Genomic DNA, 25,385 nt, shown 5'->3' with positions numbered 1-25,385 from the left:
GAGCTAATGCCAAGATGTAATCAGAAGCTTACAAAAAGGGTAGGACCTCACAAACTTCTGTGGTAGATTTTGTGACTACTGGCTATATCAGAAAACTCCACATATGGAAATTCCTTATTATACACAGTAGGAGTTAATGTCCCCACACAGCTGTATTTGAAATTCATTTTGAGAAGCAATAACTAGAAATGACATCATTTTATGAACTATAATCCCAGAACCTTTTGCTATTCCTACTAACTAGAAGGAGCTTGGGTAACAGGGCACAGTTTTGCTGAAAGCAGGATGAAGAAACAGTTGTGGATATTTTTCTGTGTCCCAGAAGCTTCGACAAGATTGGAGGCTTTGTTCTCATGTTGATCTCACTAGACAACAACTCACTGGCTTTTTAAATTAATTAGGAAGTTCCTTTTAATACCTAACTTTAGAACTGATGCTCAACTGATGACTGAGTATCTATGAACGTACAGCAAGTAGGTGTTCTTCTGGACCTGGGAAAATAGAACTGCTGATTTGTAGCTTGTTTACAGACACTGTTTGTCACACTTGTGGTATTCCACTTCTGTCCATATTTAGTCACAGCTCAAACCCCAGAGACCATGTAAAGTTTTATTTTGGCTAAAAATAGCTTCAACACTGGAAACTTTTTGTTTTTAGGTGTGTATTTTGGCTATTTTTATCCAGCAGCAGCTACAAATTATCTCATATTGTGCTATCACTTGTGTTGCCCTGTCCTTGGGTCCAAAGTCAACAGCAGCTAAATTTGTATTGTGCAATCCAGTTTTTAACTGTATAAAAGACAAAGAGTGACTGGTACAAAGGAAAGAACCTGGCTGAGGCCCAGGACCTGGAGAAGAACTGAAGCAAACTGGATCTAGGGATCTGGGGTGGTTTAAAGTTGGGGTCTCAGAGTGAGGAGACTAGTGAAGGAGAGGAATGTACACCATTCAAATCCACCTTTGTGATTATAAATAATAAAAAATTTCATTCGGAAGTGCATTCTACCAGACTTCACAATAAACCTCCTAGCCGGTCATTGAAATTCTCTTAATCAGGGTCAGAACCCACAAGCTGGGGTCTGCCCTGTGAGTTCAGTGGGAAAAATATTCCTCTTTCCAAATAGTTTTTTTTTCCTTTTTCCTTTTCTCTTTCAGTTGGAAGGGACCCCCACATAAACATGCAGAGCAATTTTCCAGTACATTAACCCGGGAGGGGGGAATCCTTACTAGCAACACAACGGGTAGCCGAAAAAAAAAAAAAAATGGAGCAACCGGGTGAGCTGAAGATGGATGAGCCTGGGATATAAGACAGGGTAGTTTTTCCACTGTCCTGCCCTATACACCTAGGACAAAGGCTTCATTGAGTGAGATGCTTGACATCAGCCTCATAAACTAGTAGTTGGGCACAAAAGGTCTGACACTTGAAAGTACCAGTCCCTGCCCTTTTTGCATTGCAGCTGCACAGAGGGGCTGGGTCTAACAGTTGTGTCCCTTTGTCGTCCCATAGGACAAGAGGTGAAGATAAATAGTGTTGACTTTAATGCAGTCACACAATTTTGCGTTTTCCCAAAAGACAACATTTCCTCCCAGGCCTTACTTTATTACCTCGGGCAGCTAGAACCATCTTCCTTCTCTTGGGGGTGGGGATGGGATAGAGGTAGTAGAGGGCAAAGGGAGGAGAGGTGAAACCCAAGCCCTGGTACCTCTTCCCCAGCAACGAGATGGGCTGTGGTTTTCTCCAACTTTGTTATGGTGGCTTCTTTCCTTTTCGTGGGAAAGCTGGAAATGGCCTGAAAAACTTGGAAAAAAGCTGACAAATTTACAAATTTCTGTGACATATAAAAGCATCAACTATTAAAAAAAATGCTCCCACAAGAACTATAGCAGGAAGAAATACTGAATTTTCTGTGGCATTCTCCTGCTTCCTCTGGGAAGTAGAAAAGCTTCCCAGAATGTGTTGGCATTGCAAAATGGTCATCTAAGAATTCCTTAAATGTCTTTTAACCAAAACAATGAGTATTTCACCTGGAAAAGTCGACAGAATCAAAATGTTTACTGGAGACAACATGAAAATTGTAACATCTTTACCAATGCAGACAGTGGGAGAGGAAATTCATGAATGATGGACTTCCGATCGCATCTGAACTTGGTGGGCCATAGCCAAGTTCAACTGTCTAGAAAATAGTTTGCCTGGCATTGTGCTCACTGGCTGAAGAGTGGCTTTTTGGATGCATCCATTTCATCTTGTGTCGGGACTCATTAGGTGATGAGAACACTGCAAGTAATTCATACTTGTCCAGCTTGACCCTTCTTATTCCTTCTCTGCAGTGGACTTGTGGTAATGACACCACAGAGGATGAATGAGCTAATTAAAAATGTATTAAGGGGAATTCTATAGTTGTAAGAAAAATAATGTTAGACCTGGGACATGAGGGCTGGGGAGAAACAAAATAAGCTAGCCTATGATCTATGCTGCTGTGGCTAGATTGCTTTTAGTATTCAAGTGAGACTGCTCAAAGCTGGACTAGCTATCTCTTCCATGCACAAGTGTCAAAAGCACAGCAGCACCTGTGGCTGCTTTTTTGTACAGAAGTGTGTTGGAGGAAGGCTTCACGGAAAAGATCCTGCCTGACAATGCTTACTTCCATTTTCCAAGTTAACAATATTGTTAGTTTTTCAGGCCTTGTAGTCTAGTCGAGTTTGTTTCTTGGCTTCTCATTGACCTGTGATCTTGGAAAGACTTGAAAGGAGATCTTATATGCTTAAATAGTGTAGTTTGTATCTATTTGATAAGTTGTCGGCAAATCTAAGAGAATAAAGACAGGCAAGTTCTCAGGCTGTTTTCAGTCCTATCAGCCCTTAGGACTTGGCAACTAAAAAGAAGATGAGAATTTATGTATCTGAAAAATAAATTCAGTTCTGTGAGATACCAGGGACAGGCAGAAAAAGATTTTTTCTTCAGCATTGTCTTCTGCAAATGGTATAACTGTCTACCCCGTCACTATGTTATGCATTTCAATAGAAAGAAAAAAATTGCCCAGTGGATTTGACAGCTGTCTGGCAGCAAGAAAAGTCCTGGGCAAAACTACTAACTCCAGGGAGTCAATGACAAAGTCCAATTGACTGTGTTGGGACAGAACCTGTCCCCTGGGAACAGTCCTGGCCAATTTGGCCAGGAACTAATTTCTTGTTTCCCAAGTCACCCCAGCAAACACTGCCCACTTCTTTCTGTGCCTGCATTTTTAAGTGACCCTCCTGAGCACTGAGTGACCTAATTTCTGGGGCACTGAACATCATCCAAAGTCAAAGGCTGCTGAGGGTGCTCCTTGCTCACTTGTGCTTCCAGAAATCAACTGATATTTATTTCTGTGTCAGCAAAATCAAATCAGGCTACTGAAGTCGAATTTTCAAAGTTGTTTGAAGCCATCTGAAATTAGGGGCTAAAGCAGCTTAGAAAACTATTTGTTACCTATCTTCATCTTTATGTCTTTAAAAATCTGACTTCATCTCCTTATAGTTAGCATTTTTTTTTTTTCTTTCCAGGGTGCCCATACACCCATGACCTCACTGAAGGGAGAGGTACTAAAATTGTATGGCAGGTCTTATACGTGCAGAGAGACATCTCAGTGTATGTAAATGTATGCCTCAGCTCTGGAAAGAGATCAAGTCTTTCACTGGGCCGAGGGCCAAATAGGTGCTGGAATTAGAGCAGTGTAAAGATTATGTTGGGGGGGGGGGGGGGGGGGGGCCGCGAAGGTACTGAGTTGTTTAGGAGGTGGTGGTGTACACAGAGATGGTACACTCGGTGCAGGGGTGCACAGTTCCCCCTTACAGACCAAGACAGAGTCAGCCCCTTGGAAAGGACCACCTCTCAGTTATGACAGGGTTATCTGATCTGCACAGTAGCATATACAGAAAGCTGGAGATAGAATCTTCCTTTCATCCTCACCTAACTCATCTCTGCAACCCCTGTGGAGATGTGCTGCCTGATGCGCAGAGAGCTCCTGTGCTCAAAATCATAGCAAGGATAAGAAGGGTTTACTCTGCTCCACTCTGCTTCTCTCTGGGCTCCCCAAATACTGGCTATTATTATTATTATTTTTTTTTCTAACAGTTTAAGAAATGTTCAGTAGCAAAATAGAAGAACTTGGGCAGAGCCCTCCTTCAAGGAGGGTAAAATGGTCCCAAGCAGCCAAAACAAGAGTCCTCACTCACAGAGGTGTCTTTGTGCAGTATAAAACTAGCAGAGCTGGGTCTGTGCCATGTTTTCCTTGCCCTATAAAGAGTGGAAGGCCAAGAGCATGGCTGAAAAAGGCTCAGGACATTCTCACAGTCAGGGCTGGCAGGACTCGTTGGAAGGCTGTTCCAGCTGGCTGGGATCAGAGCATCCCCAGGGGTGTGACAGATTCCCCCAAGAATGAACAAGCAGACTGAGGAACATGAAGATGCGTCTCCTTTCTCCCACCCCCTGCTCTGATCCCAAACCCAGGTCAAAACCAGCTCATTTCAGCCCAAAAAATAGCCCTTTGATTCCCTTTCCAGAGCCAGTCTTTCTCTAGTAGTTTTTTAAAATACTGCAAGTTTCTACCATCAAGATTTTCCTTCTAAGTGCCTGGGGAAAATCATTGATACTGAGCTTAAATAGGCATCCTCCTCTATGTGATTCTTCTCTCTAAACAAATTAGCATATGTTGGAAAACTGTCTTGGAAATGAGACAAACAATGACTCGATCTGAACTGTTTATGTTGGCTGAACATTATGACACTGGGAAAGTCCAATGCTGGTCAATATTCTTTTTCTTGGGAATTGACAGTAATAGCTTACTCAGAAGAAATGCAGCATCTTGCACACTACTGATACCAAGGCTGGAATTGCTGGCAGAGTCTTCTGTTATTTTAAGGATGCTTTACTGTAATTTTTCATTTTGAGAAGTTGCTTGATTGCATTATTTCCAGTATATGCTTTATTCCAAAGAAGCGGCTAGGATTTTTACCAGTACACAGCTGTCTTGGCACTGTGAACTCTTTTCCTGAATTGTTGCCTTGTAAAAACTCCCATTGATTTTGAAGTTCTCTGACTTACATTTAAGTCTTAACTGTCTGAGGTCCAACATACCTAACCAATTTTCTTTTACTTCATATTATATGCTCAGCTATCAAACAGAATTGACTATACTGGTTGTAATACCGTGACATATGGGGAGAATGGTGAAACGCTGTGTGTAGGATAGTTGAGATTGTCCTGTCCTTCCACTGCAGGCAGATACCCACCACATGTGAGAGCTTGCTTGGAGCTGACATCTGCAGCACACAGACAAGGAACAGAAAATATTTTGGAAAAAAATGCAAATGACTTCTGATGAGTATTTTGAATGATGAAATGTTTTGACTATCTCATAAAATGGATGAAAAAGGATAGACAAAAACAGTTAATGAAAATTTTGCAATTTTATTTTTTTCAATTACCTAACCCATAAAAAGGTACTTTTGAAGCTTTCATGTGGGATTTTTTTTTTTTTTTTTTTTTTTTAATTTGCAGATTTCAAGATGTTTCGAAGAAATGTGATAACATTTGTATCCCCATTTTACAGATGGCTTGACTGAGGCACAGGGGAAGTGAGACAAAAATATTCCTTGCATCCATCTTATACAAAATCTGTAGTCTAATAAGATCTGAGACCAGTAAGACCAGTGCTGACTGGTCTTAAGTCTGCCTCATAAAACCCAAGACATATAAGCTGTTAGGTTCCTCTTCTTTTAGTTCATTCTCCACAGCACTGAAAGCGAGTTAGATGAATCTCCTGGAGTATTGTACTATTGTTTTCTGAAACATCTTCATTCAGGTAACAGATCTTGTAAATATTGGACTTTGAATTTGTTTCTCTGAAGGACCTCCACAGGAAAAAAATGAGCAGAAAAAATATTTATATTCTTCAACCAATGAGCTGAGATAATATGTATTGACTTGAATGGTCTTGAATGATTTCAGGAAAACTAATCTGTGCTTAGATGCATATTTAAATACATAGCTAAATCAAGATACTATTAAGTTCCTGTGTCAAGAAAAATAGCATCTCCAACTTAAAGTATATTTTTTAACAGAACTATACAGAGAATAAAGTTCTGTTAAAGCTACCTTTCCTGTTGAAGCTAGAAAGAAAAAATGCCATAATTTTATGGGCTTGTGAAAAAAAATATATATTCTTTACTTGAAACCTGATTTTTTTCTAAGTAGATAAAAATAATGGTCATCTTTAAAGAAAACTTATTGGATCAAAAAATAAAAAAATAAATAAAAAAGAAAAAATAAAATGTCTGGAGCCATATTGATCCTTAAGAAAAAGTTGGATTGGACCGTAGCTCAATTTAAAAGCTGCCAGCACCTGAAGAAAATACATTTTCATCCTGAAAGCTTGTGTGTATTATTTCTAACCGATTTGTTAGTCCAATAAAAGGTTGTACTTTAACTATCTTGACTCACTTGAGAATAATTGGCATTTCTTTCATTTTATGGCATCATTTAAGTTTTAAAATGGATTATTTGCTTGCATATTCCTGCCTTTTGCTGCTGCTGATAGATGAGTTCCCACTCAGCGGGAACTCTCCAATTTCTCTTTTTGAGCTATATACTGTGCAGCTACTGTGAAATCTTCTATTAGGCTGAAATCCAGCCTGGTGCAATGGGCTGGACGAAGTGCCTTGCCATGGCTCCTGCCCTGTAGCAAGGTGTTCAAGAGAGCTGAAACATTGGGTTACAGGTCAAAGACAAGGTTGTGTTCCCCAGGGAATTAAACCAAAGTAGGAAGGATGCACAATGATTCACGGAGAAGTATGTTGCTGCAGCACCAAAGGTAAAAAAAAAAAAAAAAAAAAAATATGTTCTCTCTATGTGTGTGTATTCTGACCCACTGACCACTGATATCAATGGATTAACCCTTCTGGGACTTCAATATCCTCTGGATTAGCCTTGTGGAGCATCAGTGACTGCTATTGCTGTCTGTACTCCAGGGGAATAGCTGTGAACAGGCTGTCTTATGGCCCTGAGAATCTGTGGCTAAGGGATATAAATTCCATCTTCCTCTTACAGAGTGTGGAGTTGTTTTTTATGTGAAAAAAGTGGGGATTTTGCCCTCGGTGAATTCTTGCTTGCTGCACACAAAATGTCCTGTATGAGGGAATTCACTCTATCAAAAGAGAGCCATTTTCATCCTGATTTGTGTCTGAAACATGAAAACAACATAACAGCTGCATGCTGCATTGAATAAAGAACATACACATGCATTTAAATCACTTATATCTTACTTTTTTATGATGCAATTGTGAATTATGTTCTTTTTGCATCTGTAATTAGAGGGCAGAACAGATGGTGAAGGCTTCGTTTAAAGTGATGTGTCCATTAAAATAACCTATGCTGCCAAATGATTGTTCACTATAACAGAGTATTCATTCACTAGAGCAGGCATTTTGCTCTGTTGAAATACATTCAGAAAGGTCTGTGGACTTTACAAAATCCTTGTTAATTTTAGAGCTTCCCTATTAAAAGACTGACTACGGGGTTAGCACTAAACCCCCAAAGCATATGTTTTACAGTATCTTTATAATTTTAGGATGACCTTGTTTATAATGAAAGAATGGCTGTAAATAAAGGAAAAGGAAAAGGAAAAAGGAAAAAAAAAAAAGAAAAAAAAAAAAAGATCATTTTCTATGATCTTTGAGACATTCTATCCAATCTGGATCAGGGAGTGGCGTGTTCTCAGGAAAGGGTCTGTTCTGGTGCTCAGTGTAGCAGTGATGAAAGTCCATGGCTCTAGAAATGTTTACACTAATCAGAGAATCTATTCACAATGGTTACATGAAGACTAGTATTTCTGAGTCTGATGAGGTGAGAAAACCCTGAATATATCCCTTTCTCTTCCTATCCCACTTCTTGGAATATCACTCATTATCAAGACAATAATCCCACATTAAGAGAGCAGAAAAACATAGAAATTGTTTTTGCTCTCTTTTCTTCTGGGTAAGGAAACAGATAGAGAAATGGGGCTCTCATTCTTAAGAAATTTGCCTTAAGGAATAAAACCTTTGAGCACTGGGGTGAAGCCAACTTTGGCCAGTTGCGATTGGAGTGTATTGCCAAAGTCAGCTGGGAAACCTATGAAAACTCAGTCATCAGTCTTAATCCAAGTTCTTAGTCCAGATGTATTTTAATAATATAATTTGATTTTATGTGTGCATGTGTGTGTTCTCAACAGGGAGGTCAATGACTAAGTGGAAAATGAGAAGTGTTTTTAATGGATATTCCTCCAACATAGCATAACACTATAATGAGACAATAGCAATGGCAAGGTATGTGCAGTGCTGCTAATTTCAGCTGTGATATGGAGAATGTTCTTCAGGATTATCCCACAGCCCATCTGATGAACGCTGGAACATGCCCATGGTGTAAGGATGCAACATAAACTCAAAAGTCCAAATTAAGCTTGTTTAGCTTAATTTATTGTGGAGATAAAAAGTCAACATCCTTGGTGCATCAAGTGAATAAAAAACATATCTGTGAAATAAAGAAGGCTATTTCCATTCAAAATGTGAAGACAGCTGAATTCTTTGCATGTTGACATGTGATTTTCATTTATGGACAACAGGCGAATGATTTGTGCGTTAAACCATCCCATGGCATTGCGCGACAGCAACGCTTCCTTGGGCACATAAGCTAGAATTTATAAAATTGCATGGTTTAGGTAAATCAGAAGGAGCTCAACTCTGCAATACATTTATCACTGGCATGAAGCGTATGTCCCTAATGTAGTGAGCAACTAACAGATGAACAGATTATATCACAGGCTGAGAAGAAAATAAAATGTGGTGGCTAAACAAAACCTTTTTAATTGACATTTGCACTGTATTCTGTCTAAATATATTTTTGAGGGGAGGGGACTCTGTCAGCACTTGAGTAGGTTCACATGCTGCCTATTTGTGCTCTCTAGGCTGCAGACCAGCTCTTCAGTGATCAAGCAAATTTCAGAGTGGATCTATTATTCAGAGCAGGATTTGGATATACTCTTTTTTTCAACATGCCTATGACTATTGTGTTTCCATACCTGCTATTGATCATCATTTCCCAATTATTGCAACACGAGAAGCACACATGGTTTCCAGACTGCACTTCTGATCTCTTGCAGTCCACAGCTGTTTGCTTAATGAAGGCTTGTGGTTTGTTTCCATTTCCCTGGAATTATAAAAAAAGAGAGAGAAGAGGAAAAGGGGGAGGGAGGCCACAGATCAGAAAAGAATTTGCTAATTTAAATGTTGATTATGGCACTGTTTAAAGCCCAAGTAGGCTCCAAGATTGCACCCCTGCATACGAGTTTCATTCCCTGAAGGCCAAAGGAAGCTTTATGAGGCTGATCACCCCAGAACTTGTACGATTGTGTATATGGGAGATGAGACCATCAGCATTGTTAAATAAGCCTTTATGAGGAGGTGGTGAGTGACATGCTTTTACGGAGGATGGTTTTCAGATCTAGAAGAAACCTTTCTGGAATAAACACATCCCAGTTAATGGTGTTAAAGCAGGGAAAAAGCAACATCAGTGCAAAAATGCCAGCAGCCTGAGACATTCTGCTGGGGCAGCAAGCAAACAATGGGTGCCAACCGTCTAAGGCACCGTGTTAAGATAACAATAACCCTTAAGAGTAACTGTAAAATGATGCATTATGTTTGCCAACAGAAGGGAAAATGCAAATTGACTCTTTTTGTTTACATTTAAGTGCCTATCAAAGTCTGTAGGTAGATCTACAGGTATGCTCATCTGTCAGACTAGAGGAATTTATTTTATTCTCATAAATGTAAAAGTTGTATGTGTGTGTGTGTGTGTATGTTTGTGCTTTATTTTTCTCCCCCTCCATCCCCCCCCCACCTTGCTTTGTCTTCTCCCCCCTCCCCTTCATTCCCTGCATTGTTTTATAATACAGACAGCATTTTTAAGTCTGGTCTCTTCATATTCCCCTGTGGACACACCTCTGAGCCAAGCTGATGGACAAAACGCGTCTCTGAGCTGAAGCCTTTCAGAAATGATATACAGGAATTAGTGCTGATATGTGCTCATGTGGAGCTCTACTTTTGTTTCTTGAATGGCTGGGGAAACTGATCCAGGCCAAACTTTGGAAATCTTTTACAGCCATCTGATGCAAAGTGATTTCTAGCTTTCTATCACCTTTGACACAAGAACACTGGCATAATTTTTGTACTACTGTGGTCCTTGCCAGGGGCAGTTCATCAGATAGCAGGGATTAGGGACAAGTGAGCTAGTTCAGCTGGAATTCCTGCCCAGCTCCCCTTTCACCCCTGTGGCCTATTCTGTGATATGTACTAAATCTGAACCATATACATTACTTTCTACTATCACCATCCTGTGTAACTCCTCTTTAATCTCTTGCTGCCATTGAATAGTGTGGAGCCAGTACTTCTAAATTTCATGACGCCGTTGAATTCCATGGGGGCAATCTGGGCTCTATTGAAGCCAACAGCAAAACTCTCATGGGTGGTCAGGTTTTTACGCAGTGCCTCAACTTCCAATATTCTCAACTGGAGAAAGCCTGATTTCAAACTAGCTATAATTTTCGTCAAAGTAATTCTGGAGAGTAAAAACACAACTTAAAAAAGAAAATAAATCACTCTTTAGAGCAGAACATCCATTTGAATGACGTTGTATTTTGTAATACAATGAAATGAAGTAATTCAGTAATGTTGAAATATCATATGTCTATACAGAAGCGTAGATTAAGTTTTCATGTCAAGTGGCTTTTATGAAAGAAAAGTCAGTATTGTGCAATTCTTTCAAGTATGAAAGGTCACTGTGTGAATAAATACTCTGATGTTACACAGATGAGATATTTTATTTTGACTCATAATAAAACTTCATTTTGAAATTTCAGTTTATGTTAAATTTGCTTTGAAATAGGAAAAAGACCACCACAAACAAACAAAAAAATATTAGCACTTCCTTAGTATGAGAAATCTTCCTGCTCAAATCCACATACCTTTTATATATATTTTTTGGAAAAGCTTAGGTTACATGTTCAAGTGGGCTTCCTCATTAGCTTGGGAACTCCATGGGAAAACAGCAACTGTTATGGAGAAGATTATTTCTTGGCAGGTTTAACTCAGATCATAATGGTGGGGAAATATTTCCAATATTATAACTCCGCATATTTTCTTATTTCTACCATCACTGTTTCTGCTTACTGCCTTTCAATGAGATGTGTCTTAAAGAAGTGATTCATGTACCTGCTGACAGTGAGGAAGATAACCGATAAGCATTGTTTCATAAGCTGTTATGCACATGCAAAATGTTCACTCCACTGACATAAAAAATCAGATAAAAGGGACTCAAACAAAGTACATCAAACAAAATACATAAATTACCTTTTGTAAAATTCTCCACTCATTTGCAGAATTGAGGAATACAAATTGTTGCTTGTAACAGGAAATAGGTATCTTTAATCAAAAGTTCATTGATCTGCATATCACATTTTTCTTAGATTTTTCTGCTCCTGCTCTAACTTTAGACAATGATGTATCAATTTTTCAATATGTCTCACTATTTCTTGGAAGAGAACATCGAGGCCAGATCCTCATCAGAGATTCATTGGTTTAAATTTGAAGTAACTCCATTAACTTCAAGAGGGAATTTAGCCTGTTGCATCTGGCTCACATCTTTCCCTTTCATTCAATTAGTGTTTGGCACAAACATACAGCTACTTAAAAGCTTTCGATCTGGTTGAGAAAAATCCTTATGGCAAAAGACAACAGAAAGAGCAATCCAGTGACCTGCAAGCTTAGGTGACCGAAGCCAGATGTGTTCAGCTGCTTAGCAGTCTTAAAGCCACTTGTTAGGCAAGGCAGCAGCAGAACAGCATCTAACATTGCAGAAACCTTTTATATTTCTTTGATGGCAACACTTCAATATGAATCTTAAAACTAAACTTTTTCTAATGTCCCCAGGAGAAATGACCTGGGACAATCAGTCAATCATGGTACAGCATTTGTTATATGTGTTAGAAAATTGATACAGAAGAGAAGGTTCTTATGAATGCTACTGTTTTAAATTGCAGGATTTTAGGCAAAAGTTTGTTTGGCTTTGGGATAAAAAAATTAAGTGAGTAAAATGAGTACATGCACTAAGATAAATTTGGGGAAAATTCAAAATTCTGGTAACCATCAGTGCAACGGGTTAATAAGACCTTGGTGGGAATTGGAATAGGAATTGAATTAGGACAAGAATGGAAAAATAAAAAAATAACAACAACAACAACAACACACACTAGAATTGTGGTCATTTCGACAATTCCAGATGGACATTCTTAGGTAATGAAAAGAACAGGACAGGTTCTGTAGAGGACATCCAACACGTGTTTGCCAATGTGCCTTAACCCTGACCTAGAAAGACCATTTTTATGAGGTAGAGGTTGGCTTGGGTTTCAAGACTGTTATGCAGTCCTTGGTCTTTCTGCTGAGTTTGCCAGGTAATGGTATTTTTAGAAGTGGTTCCTTATTGTGTGTGTACTTACAAAATTACAGACATTATTTTGCCTAAGCTTACTGTTATAGCCTGGATTCCAATCAGTGACCAAACGTTAAGGAGCTTTTTGGTCTGTATGCAGTTTTGCAAGTCATCCAGCCCCTCCAGAACAGGCTACAGTCTCGAGAGAAATGGTGACTTTAACATTAAAACTGGCTGTGATGAGGAAGAGTGATGCAATCTGTAACGGACCCTCTTTTCACAACACACACACCAAACAAAAACAAAAATACAAAACTCAGCACGTTATAAATGACATAGGAAATGAAAACTCCCAACCACTGTTCAAGTGAAATAGAGAAAAGACAGAGATAAGCAATCATTATAGTGCAGTCTTTTTCTGCTCAATAATATTCAGTGCAGGCAAAAGTGGAAGGGTCCACAACCTCAGACAAGGAAAAATGTTTTTCATTCTCTTTAAATTCAATCTTTCATCCTTTTCTTCTTATTTATTTGACTTGTGAGATACTATGTTCATTCAGGAGCTAAGCTCCCGTGGGGCTTGATTGGAATTAGCTTGGGATGTAGGAAGCTGGAAATTCTGAGCAAGGCAAACCTTTGCATCAACCCCTATGAAACTAAATTAAGTAGTTAGCTCATCTCTGCTCACAGTGTCTTACCCTGCAATAGAACAAAGGGCCAAATTTAACCCTGCTGTAAGAGGTCAAAACAGTTAAGAATTAAACCAATAGGAAATTTTCTCTTTATTTGACTAACAAGAGAAAGCCTTCTGTATAAACAGGCATCCTCCTCCTCTTCCTAATCTCTTAAACATCCGGCCAGGATTAGGGTCCTGTTGCACTAACTGCTATATAAACTCAGAGGACAGAGCAGTTCTTCTGCAAAGGCTCTTTATTTTAAATGGACACAAGGAAAATGACAGAGAGAAAGAGATACCATACTCAAAAAGAATTAAGTTTGTGAGAAATCCACTCAGATCCTGACATCAGAGAAACAGCTGTAATAAGAGCATTTCCAGGCAAAGTATCACACTCGCATCCAAAATCACTAATCCTAACTGGTGTTTATGTAAGAGAGAAATAAATGAATGTAAAAGCCACCTTTGCTTCACAGCTCTACTTTCCGTTACAGGTCAAGCTTTATCAAAACAGATGACTGCTAATCCTTGCCTGGAAAGATGTGGATGCAATTGTTTTATTAGGAGATTGTTTCACAGCATTAATCTGATCGCCAAATTTGAGAGTGGGAAAGACTTTTGGAGGTTTATCATTCTTGTGCCTTTTGACGTATGGATATTATATTAGGGTCCCCTGTTATCAATTTCTTATGGCTTCAGGATACCAGCCAACACAGACCTCTGAGCTTCCTATCTTTTATCTTGTGTCTGCGGTGACTTTTCTCCTGCAGTAAGGCATTAGATCAACTCCGTTGTCAGCTTAGGGGAAATCCATCAGTTAGCATCAGCAGAGGAATGAAGAAGAATGACCTGGCAAGAGGCAGAGTAACCTCAAACTTGAGCCAAGGGATTGTCAGAGAGCATAACTGCATCACCCAGTTTTCTCTGGGTGATGAGAGAAAAACTACGGAGGGTGACTGCCACACTGAGCAGGATCCACACCCTCTCTGCAAACAAACACCAGCTTCAATAAGTGCCTTTTTAATGTGCATTGAGTCTTTGTGTAGGAAAAGGATGTGCAGTTGGCAAGTACAGAGCTGTAAGGGGATAGTTTGAACATGCTGATAAAACGTCTAACTTTACTCCAGAGTTGACTTTATCATTTACCCAGGGATATTGTTAGTAGAAGATGATAGCCATGCTCCGACAAGAGACAGACAGTGAAATGTATATGAACAAAACAGCCATTGTGGTGAATTCTATCCTGTTTGTGTGGTGACTTCTCTATCCATAATCACACAACTTTACAGGCAGAGATAAAACACAAAGCAGACGGGCACAGAGGTGGGGGGGTCAAGAAAGTGAAAAGAGAGCACACCAAGATCGAGGGGCTCTTCCAAGGAATACAGGCACTACCCTTCTCAAAGCCTCAACACTGAGAAAGGGAAGGAAGAGAAAAGAGAAAGAAATCTCCTGTCCTGGTGTCCTCTGGCAGAGAGATGGCGGCTGGGGCGACAGGGTGAGGTGTGCACTTTGGAAAATGAGGTTAGCCAGTTCACTTGTGCCAGATGGTCTGCAGGAGCTGTCTGAGCATGGTGGCAACAAAAAGCCAACGCCATGAATGGAAAGAATGGCTTTCCTGCCCTCAGCAGGAGCTGTGGAGACTATGGAAACTAGAGCTGGCCTCACACTGCAAACATTTTCCCCTGAGTGTTCACTTGCAGTGAAAGGAAAACAAATTTGCGCCCTTGTGTGCGTGCCTCTATTGTATTTGCCTTCCATGGGTCTCTCCACCCCCTGAGTTTTACTAGTCTAATGAAGACTTGAGGGCTGTGAATTTTTAGCTCCCATGTCTAACAATTCCTGTCTGAAGTGGTATATTTCATTGTATTTATTATTTCTGTTGATTTAAATCAATATAATAAATTCCTATTCAAGAAGCCTCTGCAGGGCTTTAATTGCAAATGATGGACACCCTGTGAATGAAAATAATCCTAAGGAAATAATGTTGATCAAACTGGCACTGCCTTCCACACAGTGGGGCCACCAAGACCCTGTGTTGAGCTGAGGAAGAATCTTACCACCACCTTTACAGATAAGACCTAAGCCACATCAGTGGCTAAAGGCTTCACAAGATTCCCTTCCCAGTAAAGATTTTTAGTAGGTAGCATAGAGTCAGGCTTACCCCAGACCCTGCCAGAGAGACAGCGATGAAGATTAAACAATAACCTGACTGCAGAATTTTCCTCCGAGACCAAGGTTTACATACAAACAGCCACGTTGTGACAAAAGTCCCTTGAAATGACTTAGCCCTGGTCTGACACTGTATATTTTCCCCTGAATGAATGAGGACGAAATGTGCTGTACTTTCAAACGCTCAGCTCATGGAGGCAGCTTCCTCTGTGCAATATGTTCTGCCTTGAACTTTGCCTCTCTGCTTGGGAGTTCACAGCCTGAAGGCGCTGACTCACAAACTCCGGTGGTCTCAGCTGCCGGAGGTTACTGCTTTTCTGCCAGAGGTTACTGCAGGGGTGGCAGAAGGTACGTCCGCAGCCACTTTGCAGTCACACGCATTAGTTCAGACTAGTGGAGAGAGGAAGGGGAATGATGGAGTTCACCACTGCTAAATCCACCAGAGCCCTATGACTCAGAGCTCCAGAAGTGAACAGGTCCATGCAATTACTTTGAGTATGTGTGGGAAGCAAAAAGTCTTTTATACTCTCTTGATATAGAAAATAATGTCAGTGAGGTTTTTCTTCTTCTTTGAAGCAGATGACACTAGGAATAAGGAGTTCATCTCCACAGTTCAGTATTGCTCCTGATCTCCTGCTCCACCCTGAAAGAAAGCCAAAACCTGGCAGCATCTCTTGGTGCCCCCTCCCTTGGGGTTTTGGTGCACCTCTGAGCCTCATCGAAGGCAAAGGATGTGCTTCCACAGGTTATCTGGCTGGGATGGAAAGCCAATCCCTCCTTTATTAGGTGAAAAACAAACAAACAACAACAACAACAAAAAACAGCACAACTAAGATTGCTTATAATTCATTATCAGTATATTGTTAAAGACACTCTGAGTATTTTTAGTTAGGTATTATAATGTGCTTGGAAGATATTTTTATCGGGAGCTTGTACCAGGCCGTCAGACATATTTTGAATGAATGAGTTGCTGCACTGTAATCAAGAATTGGGTTCAGTTTTCAGGGCCATCGGTGCGAAGTTGGTCGCATGCTTTGAACATCTATCCATCTGGAAGAGTCGCAGCTCATTCCACAGAGACCATCAAAGAGCCAAGAGATAATAACACATTTGTTTTCAACTGATAAAGGCCAAACTGGAACCATAAATTCAGTAGTAATAGTTTGTTACCAGTTGTCTGATAGATTTACCACTCTGTGCCATTGTATGCCGAGCTCTAAGTTCATACTTTATTTTCATGATTTTTTTTTTATTTTTTATTTTTTATTTTTTGGTGTGTGTGGCTCTGTTATCCCTGCTTAGACCTATTAATATGAAAATGTCTGAACAGTGAGGTGTGTGTGGAGTCATGTCTCCAAGGAACAGCATAACCTTGTGTTTTTAAAACCGGACTGCCCAAAATGTGCTGCAGGGAAAAAAACATACTGCATTAGCAGGGAAATGGACTACTCTAAATGACCTAATAGGTGTTCTCCAATGCTAACTTTTATAGTTCCATAATAAGAAAATATTGATTTAATGAGCCAAAAGAAAGCAGAAACTTCTTGGGGAAGAGATGAATTACGTGATGATTCATTCTTTCCTTCTTTCCTCTATTTTTTTTTTTTTTTAATCATGAAAAAGAGTGTTTCTAACCCACATCTTGCAGGCAAACCCAGAAGCTATCATTTGTCAGCAAATAATAATGCATGGGGTGCATCCTTTTTCTTTATGAAAACAGCATAAATCTGGAATTCTTCCCCGCTGGAAAGAAATTTAATATTTAAAGGTAATTTGACCTGTACATGTGTGTGCCATGAATCTTTTATGTGACCTACAGCAAATGTATTTATATAGTATTATTCTGAGGATAGTTATCTCTTATTCATTTTCTGGGATATTATTTTTCTTTCTTTGACTAATGTACATTTGGCCTTCTCATTTCCCCACTCAGCCAGAACTGCTTTAACCTTCCTATTCGTGCCTTTTTTCCCAGTTTTCAAGGTCTAGTAACTAACACTGGGCTATATGTGGCTAATATTATGATAGGACTGTTCTTTTTGCCAACATAAGATACTTCCAGCTTATTTTTTTTCATACTCACTATTTCTATTGTTGCTGTTCCCATTACATAATTGAGTCAACAGTGATGTGTCCAGTGAAGAGGAAAACAATGAGAGAGTAGAACAGTGTATTTTTTTTTTTTTATTTTTTAATAATTTCATTTGATTTCCATTCCTTTGTAGAAAAAAATTGTGGGAGGTTCAGGTGGTTTTGGGTAACACATTATGTCTGACCAGATCTCTCTGTGAAGGACAGACCTCTTGGACTGAAATTCTACACAGAGGTCAGTGCAGCAAATACATCCCCCTTACAACCCACTTAGCCATATTTTGAAGTAAGTCTGCATGAACTCAGAGAGCTTGTCATATCTCTCGACAACAGTGAATTTCGTACGCTGAAATCCTGATGTGTAGGTCTGTTGTGAAGTCTTTGATTGACAAGATGACTTCACTTGGGACATCAGATGAGGCTACTGCCTCCAGCCCTGCCTCTGCTGCACAGATATCTGTACTGCTTGTCAGTCAGCCCCTGACACACTGCCATTTACAGCGTAGCATTTTATGGTAAATCGTCACCAATTTCATCTGGCTTTCAAAGAGTACATGGCAAGCTGCAGTGGTTCAGGAGCTGATTGACTATGTGGCTCACCCGATTGTGGAAGGGGTGAAGGGGTGGTAGGAGGGGCAGTTGGGACACCAAACTCATCAGATGTTCCCAATGAAGCTTGTCCCTCCTCATCAGTCAAAACTTTCCATTGCAACTTTGAGTTCAATAGATCTGACCTTTAATTGATTTTAATCCTGTGTGTTGAACTCCTTTCATTACGCTGGGCCAAAACCTAAATCAGGCACTTTCTCTCCTATTTGTTCCCAGCAGTCAGATGAGCAGGCCACTTATCATCTTCACTGTGGCAGCATATGGCAGCATTTACTGCATTCTCATAATGGGCCTCGTGCTTCCAAAAAGTACTGGTTTAACTGCACACAATACTCTTTATAAGCTTAGCATCTCTTGTTGCTGTAGCAGTGCTTCTACCTGGTTTGCAAAAATGCAAGCTCTAGGAATGAGTATATCCCATACTCAGGAGTGCACAGTTGCTCCTCGAAGCAGCTTGCATTCTGGTCTCTCTTTGGGTAACCTTTTCCAAGTGTCCTTGCTTCATTAGGGCCATAGATATCCACTGGTAATAAAACAAGGGACAGCTCAAGGGACATCTACAGAAATGACTAATGCTGCTGTCCATAGCTCACCCATCCTCTGGGCGCTCTTCAACTGCCCTTAGAAAATAGGTCAGAGAGGAAGGGGTCACAGGCTTGGTGCATGGTCCCAGAGAAGGGCAGGGAGGAGCTGCAGATGGGCCTTTTCCTGCTGATTGTCTGTCTGTCACAGTTGTGGTTCTGTTTCTGTGTTTCAGGATATGTTAAAATTTGAGCTTGGGAAAGAGGAATTTTTCCATAGGTTATTATTACATTTTTCTGATGTCATGAAAATATAAACAGTTCTTATTAAACCTTGTTATTTAATACAAAACACAAGGTTTGGGACTAAACTCTTTGGCAGGATTCTTCAAATATCACACTGGCAGAAACACAGAGAAGAAATTCATATCTATGAATTGTCTGTATTACTTGACACATTTTTGTTGGGAAAGCCAGTTTGGTTCAGACATAGTGTAATCACACCAGACCGTTTACCCTTTCCTGAGTCTCCCATTGACCTTCATACTCCAGTGAATCTTAATTTTTAAGCTTAGGGAAAGATAGCCTGTTGCTTCAGGATGTTGCTTCAAGCCTCTAGCGGCATGAAATTTATTGTTTAAAATCTCCTAACGCTGTAAGTCAAATTGCGCCTCTCACACACTTGAAACTGAGGCATTTAGTGGGCTGAAGAGAAAAGAAAGCAAGTGAGGGGAAACGGTAATTAAGCATAAAAATATATCTGAAACAAAAGGCTGAAGTACAAAATACAAAAGTCTATGCCTGTGTATAGACGTGTGCATAGATGAGTGTTCATGTGTGCATGCACTCACACATACCCAAGATTTGATAGCAATTGGAGAACAGACTCAAATGCAAGTATTCATATTTCTTTTATTATTATTATTATTATTTTATTCTGTCATGAAGATTTGCAGCTAGGATTTACAATTGTTACATTATTTGTCTGAATGAAGTATGTTGGCGTTATGTCTGGCTATGTGTATGTAACTAGGTGTTTATATGTATGCGCATAGTTTTGTTTCATCTGTGAGTTTATTTTTCTTGTTTCCACATGTGAAGATCAGAGTATGAATGTAAAAAGATGCAGTTGTGATAAGCTGGTAGTCATTCAAATTATGAAGCTTATCTGAGGGTTGTCTCAGTGAAGACACTAAATGATGCAAAAATGTTTTAAAACTTCGTAGGGACCAGACAACATCTCCTGCAATGTTTCAAATGGACTCCTTGGCTTGGACTGAGAAATTTGAGGTGCTTGAGACCATATATACCATATATATATATATATATATATATATATAAAGCAGAACTATTTGAACTTCCAAAAGAATTTCAGATCAACCAGTCACATAGCACTTTCACTGATGTCATAGGGTCCTCGCTTTCAAGCTGACATTTATGTTAGAGAACTGTTTTGTACAGAAGGTCCCCAGGAATTTCAGTCTGTGGCCTTGTAATTTGGCTTCCTGTGCTGGACAGAAGAAAAGGGCACTTTGATCTTATCTTTAGCAGTGGACAAAATTCAGTGGAGTAAATTCTTAAATTTGTCCACATGGCATGAGAAAAAAAAAAAAAATAGTTCTCACCATAGCAGAAACTAAACTTGGCCTTTTTGTGTGGTAGAGATTATATTGCAGAATATAAACTGTCCACAAGCCCTAGATAAGAAGCAACCTAGATCTGTGCTGTCCCAGATATATATTATTCCTCCAGGTAAGACACACTGTAAATACACATAGAAGTAACATAATGAAAAAAATCCTGCTTGCACTGTTTCTTTAGCATGCTTTATCTGAAGAGAACAGCAGAGCAGCTCATAGCCTTATAGTCCAGGATTTATTCTAGATTTTTTAATACTTCCACAGTGTTGTATTTCTTGTGTGGTCTTTCAGTTCAACATGTTTTGCAGCCACTTGCTGCTTCCTGGAAAAAGGAAATTCTCAGCCTAAGAGACTGATGAACACTCCAATGTCCTCGAGGCACACAGCATAGGACACCTCCCAGAAGTAAATTTTCCCACATGTGCAAAATATGAAACTTCCATTTTATGGAGGAGGGATTTTTGGAGTTAAGAGTAGGCAGTGGTAATTAGTCCTGTGGGGATTTTGTTATGTAGGGACAGACAACCCCATTTTGTCTCCACTGTAGGATACAAGATGTCTCAGAAACTGATTAAATCAGCAGCTAATCTGGGTCCAGCTCTCTCCAGTCTTGTGTTGCTTTATAAATCCTGGAAAGAACAGGCACTGTGAGTGGTTCACTGCACTGACCAAGGGCATCTGGTGGTGTTTCTGCTTCCCAGAACTCCATGATTTTGTGAAATATTATGTCAGGGAATATAAATACTTCAGGCCAAATCTTTGTCATTCAGATATGACAAAACCAGCATTGTTGTAATACTTGCAGATCAGTTAGGAGCAGATCAGTTAAATTGCCCAAACCACCTCATTTTGGCCAGAGAAGGATACGCCAGGCTCCAGGTGAGTCTTTAGAATACAAGGTTTCACGAAGTACCTGTTAATATTCCCTTTGTAAGCTGAAATTGAGAAATATATAGAGAGAACAAGTGTGTCTAGCAGAGCCATGACACCCCTTTCTCGATGACTCACAGCAAATTGTCTCCTATGTGGACCTACATCTATGGAATCTTAGGGAGATCTGAATCTGTTTTCATTGTGTGCTCACTCAGATACCAAAAATCACATGCACTTTCCTTTGAGGGCAGCTGAATGATGTGCAGGCAATACAAACCTTTCAAAAGGCATGACATGGCAGCTTGTTCTTTCATCCACTACCCCACAACAAAATATTCCAATGGATTTTACCAGATCCTGTCAAGTGGGGAAAAGGGAAACATGGTCAAACATCCAAGTACTTTTTTTTTTTTTCCCCTCCTATTTTATTATTCTCTCTTTTTTATTTCTTATTTTCCAGTCAACCTGACTTCAAAAGAGAGCAAGCAGACTTGATCTCACCATGCCTTGGCTGTCCTGGGGATCGAAATTGCACTGAGCCCAGAATAAATGTGCATGGAAATTGCACATTTTAAACTGATGGCTGCACAAGATCAGAAACCGTAGCAATGCTGACACTTTTGGCCTGGAACTTGGCAGGGCTGTGAAAGAATGTAGAGCTGTTGTTGCAAACAGCTCATTTTGTGACTTGAAAGGGAAGGGCTTGTAGTTTCCAACGTACCACTTCTGCAGATCAGTGACAAGGAGGAGACTTTGGTATCAGTCCACTAGCATATCTCTTGCAAGCTGAGAGAAGTTAATATAAAGCATTGTAATCGCTTTCACAGCCTCCAGGACTCATAAGACACCATAAGAAGAAGTTTCTCAATCTTAAAGTGTTCTATAAGATACTAAATCTTAAGTCTCCTGGAGGCCACTGGGGAAATGAAAAGGTATAGTTGTCATATTTTGCCAAAGTATAACATCTAGATAATAAGCCAGTTAGCTCTCCTTTTTCAGACCCAGCCCAGCTTGATGTACTATGTCCATACTCATTGTTTTCTAGTTTTATTGACAGTGTTTTTTGTTTGTTTGTTTTTAATCAAAGCAAAATAAAGGTAAGTTTGTGCCAGATTCTCAGATGCTTTAAATTGGTGTTGATCCACTTTGGCTGATGGGACTCATTTATTTCAGCTGGGGAGCTGGCTCTTGAATTATTTCTCATTCTCAGTGCTGTTCTATCTCTTTAGTGTGTTATCTTTGTTTTCTGCGCCTTTGTTTTTGCTTAATTATAGCAAAAGACATCAAAAATTTTTGCCTTTATCCTCAAGTCTGAGCAAATAAAACTCAGTTATAAATTAGATGAGCAAAGGGGTAATTGATGGATGTCTGTTTGTTCTGCAGGCTTTGGTTTCTACGAAGAAGAAACAGACTATCTAAGATAGGACCATGAAGAAGGAGTAAAACCAAGGGAAGACATGCTAACGCTAAACAAAGGTAAATCAGGTTTAACAAGAGATCAGGAGAAGAAATGAACAAATAGATTAAGTGTGGAGAGGAGACAGATTTTTGTAGTGATTTCCAGATCACTCTAGGTAGAGTTATGACGAGAATGAATCTTGAGGTGATATAGCAAACATGAAACATTGAGAAGTAGGAGAGGGGAATGGCATGAGAGAGCAGGAAATAAAGCTCCAAAGAGGAATGGACACTTACACAGTAACTTACTCATTAGCCCTTGGTTTATATTCCCTGCCTCAGGAATTGGTGCTTCTAATTATCTTTTCACCTTTAGTTATTAACTGCAATCACAGAAAAGTAATGATCACCAACCTTGCTTCAAAATATTCACTGGGTAGTGCCTGAGATCATAATGGTTATCTTAATTTGACCATATAAATGGGAATAACTAAGAAGTTAAATAAAAGAAAAATAGTCATGAGCCTGAGTCAAACGTCTTTCAACTATTTAAGTTTCTATAGTAAGAACAAGGTTAACTGCTGGATTCCTTGACAGTCACACATGCCTGATATGTTTAGTATCTTAGATGCAATTTTCCTTTCCCCTCTCTCCCTATTTCTTTTTTTATCCTGTGGAAGCTAAAACTTTATTATAAAATTGAAGATAAGTATATCAGTTTGTTGGATGCTGGCAGAGCAGAACACAAGCAATGAGAAGATAAGGGAATTTGGTCAAATACAAAAAATACCATGGAACCTAAACCAAATGACATCAGATAAGACCTCCACTGACTTTCTATTAAAAATGTAATAAATAAGGATCACAGAAGAATTCCTTTTTTTTTCCCTAGCACTTTTTTTTTTTTTTATTTTTTTTGTTATTGTCTCTAGTGCTTCAGAAGTGTGTGTGTATTCATGCTGTTTTTCCATTCCCACTAGAACCAATAAATGCAGGTCAGCTTATATTGAAGTTCTGGTGGGTCCAGATTAATGATGAGACTTTTTCAGTATATGTGCTTTTAATTTATAGACTTAATTGTACTCTTGTGGGACAGCTTTACTGGCTTGCTTATGGACTTAGCAGTAGTATTAGCAAAAGTCAGTGAATTCTGAAATCTTGAGCAGTGAGTCTGAGACCATGATGAAGATTGGTAGCTGGTGAATTGGATGGGAATTGACTGAAAATCAGTATAAATGTTACTATGATCAATATCATTGATATCTGGGCTTGGGTGAGTATTCAGCTTCCCAGATTTCACTGTGAGGCTTTCAGCCAATGGTAATAGTGTGGCGTATTGAATTAGTTTGTGGAGCATAGCACAGCTCTCTTGAAATGGTTCAGCTACATAGACTGCTGTTATTCTTGGCTGTTGGGGAAGACTGCTGCTTAGGCTGATGCTTCACCAAAAGGGAAGAGAGGAATTGCTTAAAAAAAAAAAAAAAAGGAAAGAAAGAAAAAAAAAAAGAAAAGAAAAATTCTCTCTTGAGATCTGTTATTCATTCTGAAATCTCTTCCATTCACCACAGACTTCTAAAAATATAGTTTGTCTACTAATTCTGTAGGATGTCACCAATGATGAGAGACAGCTGCAGATAGCTTTACTATTGTGCTTTCTTCACCCATCTCAGATGCTTTCCTGTGCTGCTGCAATTATCCCTAGCTGGCAATTTAGGTGGAACAATGTCAATTTAGTAGTATAGAGACAGAGAATTAGACCATGAATTTCAAACAACACATTTAATTGCCAGCTTGTCCAGGATTTGACTGCATCTAGATCCCGGCATCACCTTGCTAGGGACTTGGGTAAGTGTTACATCATTGTATAGGACTATAAAAATAATAAAATATATCCTGATTCATGGCATAGCCTGCTGGAGAGAGATAGGGGAATTGAGGCTGCTCTTAACAGCAACCCTCTCCTCATTTTATTTCCTATGTTACCTACAAACAGAAAACGGTCACGGTTTCAGTCCAGGCAGCATTAGAAATAAGGCAAAGAATGGATAATTTTGGTCTTGAAAGCATCACAGTTGTTTTATTTCTAAGGAAATTTCTGTAGGTTATTTCCATCCTGGAATATTTTAACCTTTCCTGATGAATGTTCTCATCTACCTGTACAGTTCAAGCCTGACTATTTCTTGGGCTTTGGCAGGGCTGAACTTTGAGTGACAGGGAAAACATATTTTTTGAGGCTGGAAAAGGGAGCGTGCTTTTGACAAGAGAGGAATCCCCTTTGGGCTTGATTCTTGCCTGTGGCTGTAGGTGAGGTTTGCTTAGCGGTGTCTGCTCTGTCTCCGGTGGACAATAGTCTGTGCCATAAAAGGACTCCGTGCATAATATGGCATATTTGTTGGCCTCAGCCTTGAAGAAAACCAGATGAGAACTCTTTATATCCATCTAGGGACAGTCTCCAGTAGGAAGATAGCACTCTTTGGCTGGCAGATATCTACGCCATTTCATTTTATTTCACCTTTCAGTCTTATGGATCTTTTTCCTCTGCTTCCCAGCCCCCCTTCTCCCCCTCCTTTACATTTTTTTTATGTTTAACTGAGATGTGAGTTTTAAGTATGTATAACTTTCTTGAAAACCGAAAAGAGTGAAAATGATCAATGTTCATCATACACTTTAATTAAACTTAATTAAAGGATGTTAAGCACAATATATATGAGTGAGTCCAGATAAACCGTGTTGGTATAATTCTTTCCCCTCCACTCTTCAAGCTCTCCATTCTTAGGCAAAATCAGGTCCATAAAAAGTTGAGTCAACAGTAAAAATCAAATCTCAGAGAAAATGTACTGGGAAAAGAAAACAAACAAACAACCCGGGGGCGGGGGGGGGGGGGGGGGGGGGGGGGGGGGGGGGGGG

The 25,385-nt window shown here is 39.6% G+C and overlaps 1 long non-coding RNA gene across 1 annotated transcript in view; it reads left to right on the top strand.

Annotated features, from left to right (window-relative positions):
• The first annotated feature begins 21,835 nt into the window (after positions 1–21,835).
• Positions 21,836–25,385, top strand: part of LOC118172369 — a 58,891-nt gene continuing 55,341 nt past the window's right edge. Inside the window, exons 1-2 of the long non-coding RNA XR_004753668.1 lie at positions 21,836–22,012; positions 22,464–22,556. This is a non-coding gene — a long non-coding RNA (uncharacterized LOC118172369). The remainder of the gene's footprint in view (positions 22,013–22,463; positions 22,557–25,385) is intronic.

Source organism: Oxyura jamaicensis, chromosome 10 (genome assembly GCF_011077185.1).
Source record: "Oxyura jamaicensis isolate SHBP4307 breed ruddy duck chromosome 10, BPBGC_Ojam_1.0, whole genome shotgun sequence".
NCBI classification, from domain to species: Eukaryota; Metazoa; Chordata; class Aves; order Anseriformes; family Anatidae; genus Oxyura; species Oxyura jamaicensis.
Note: the sequence above shows the minus strand (reverse complement) of the source record. Positions and strands in the feature narration are given on the sequence as shown.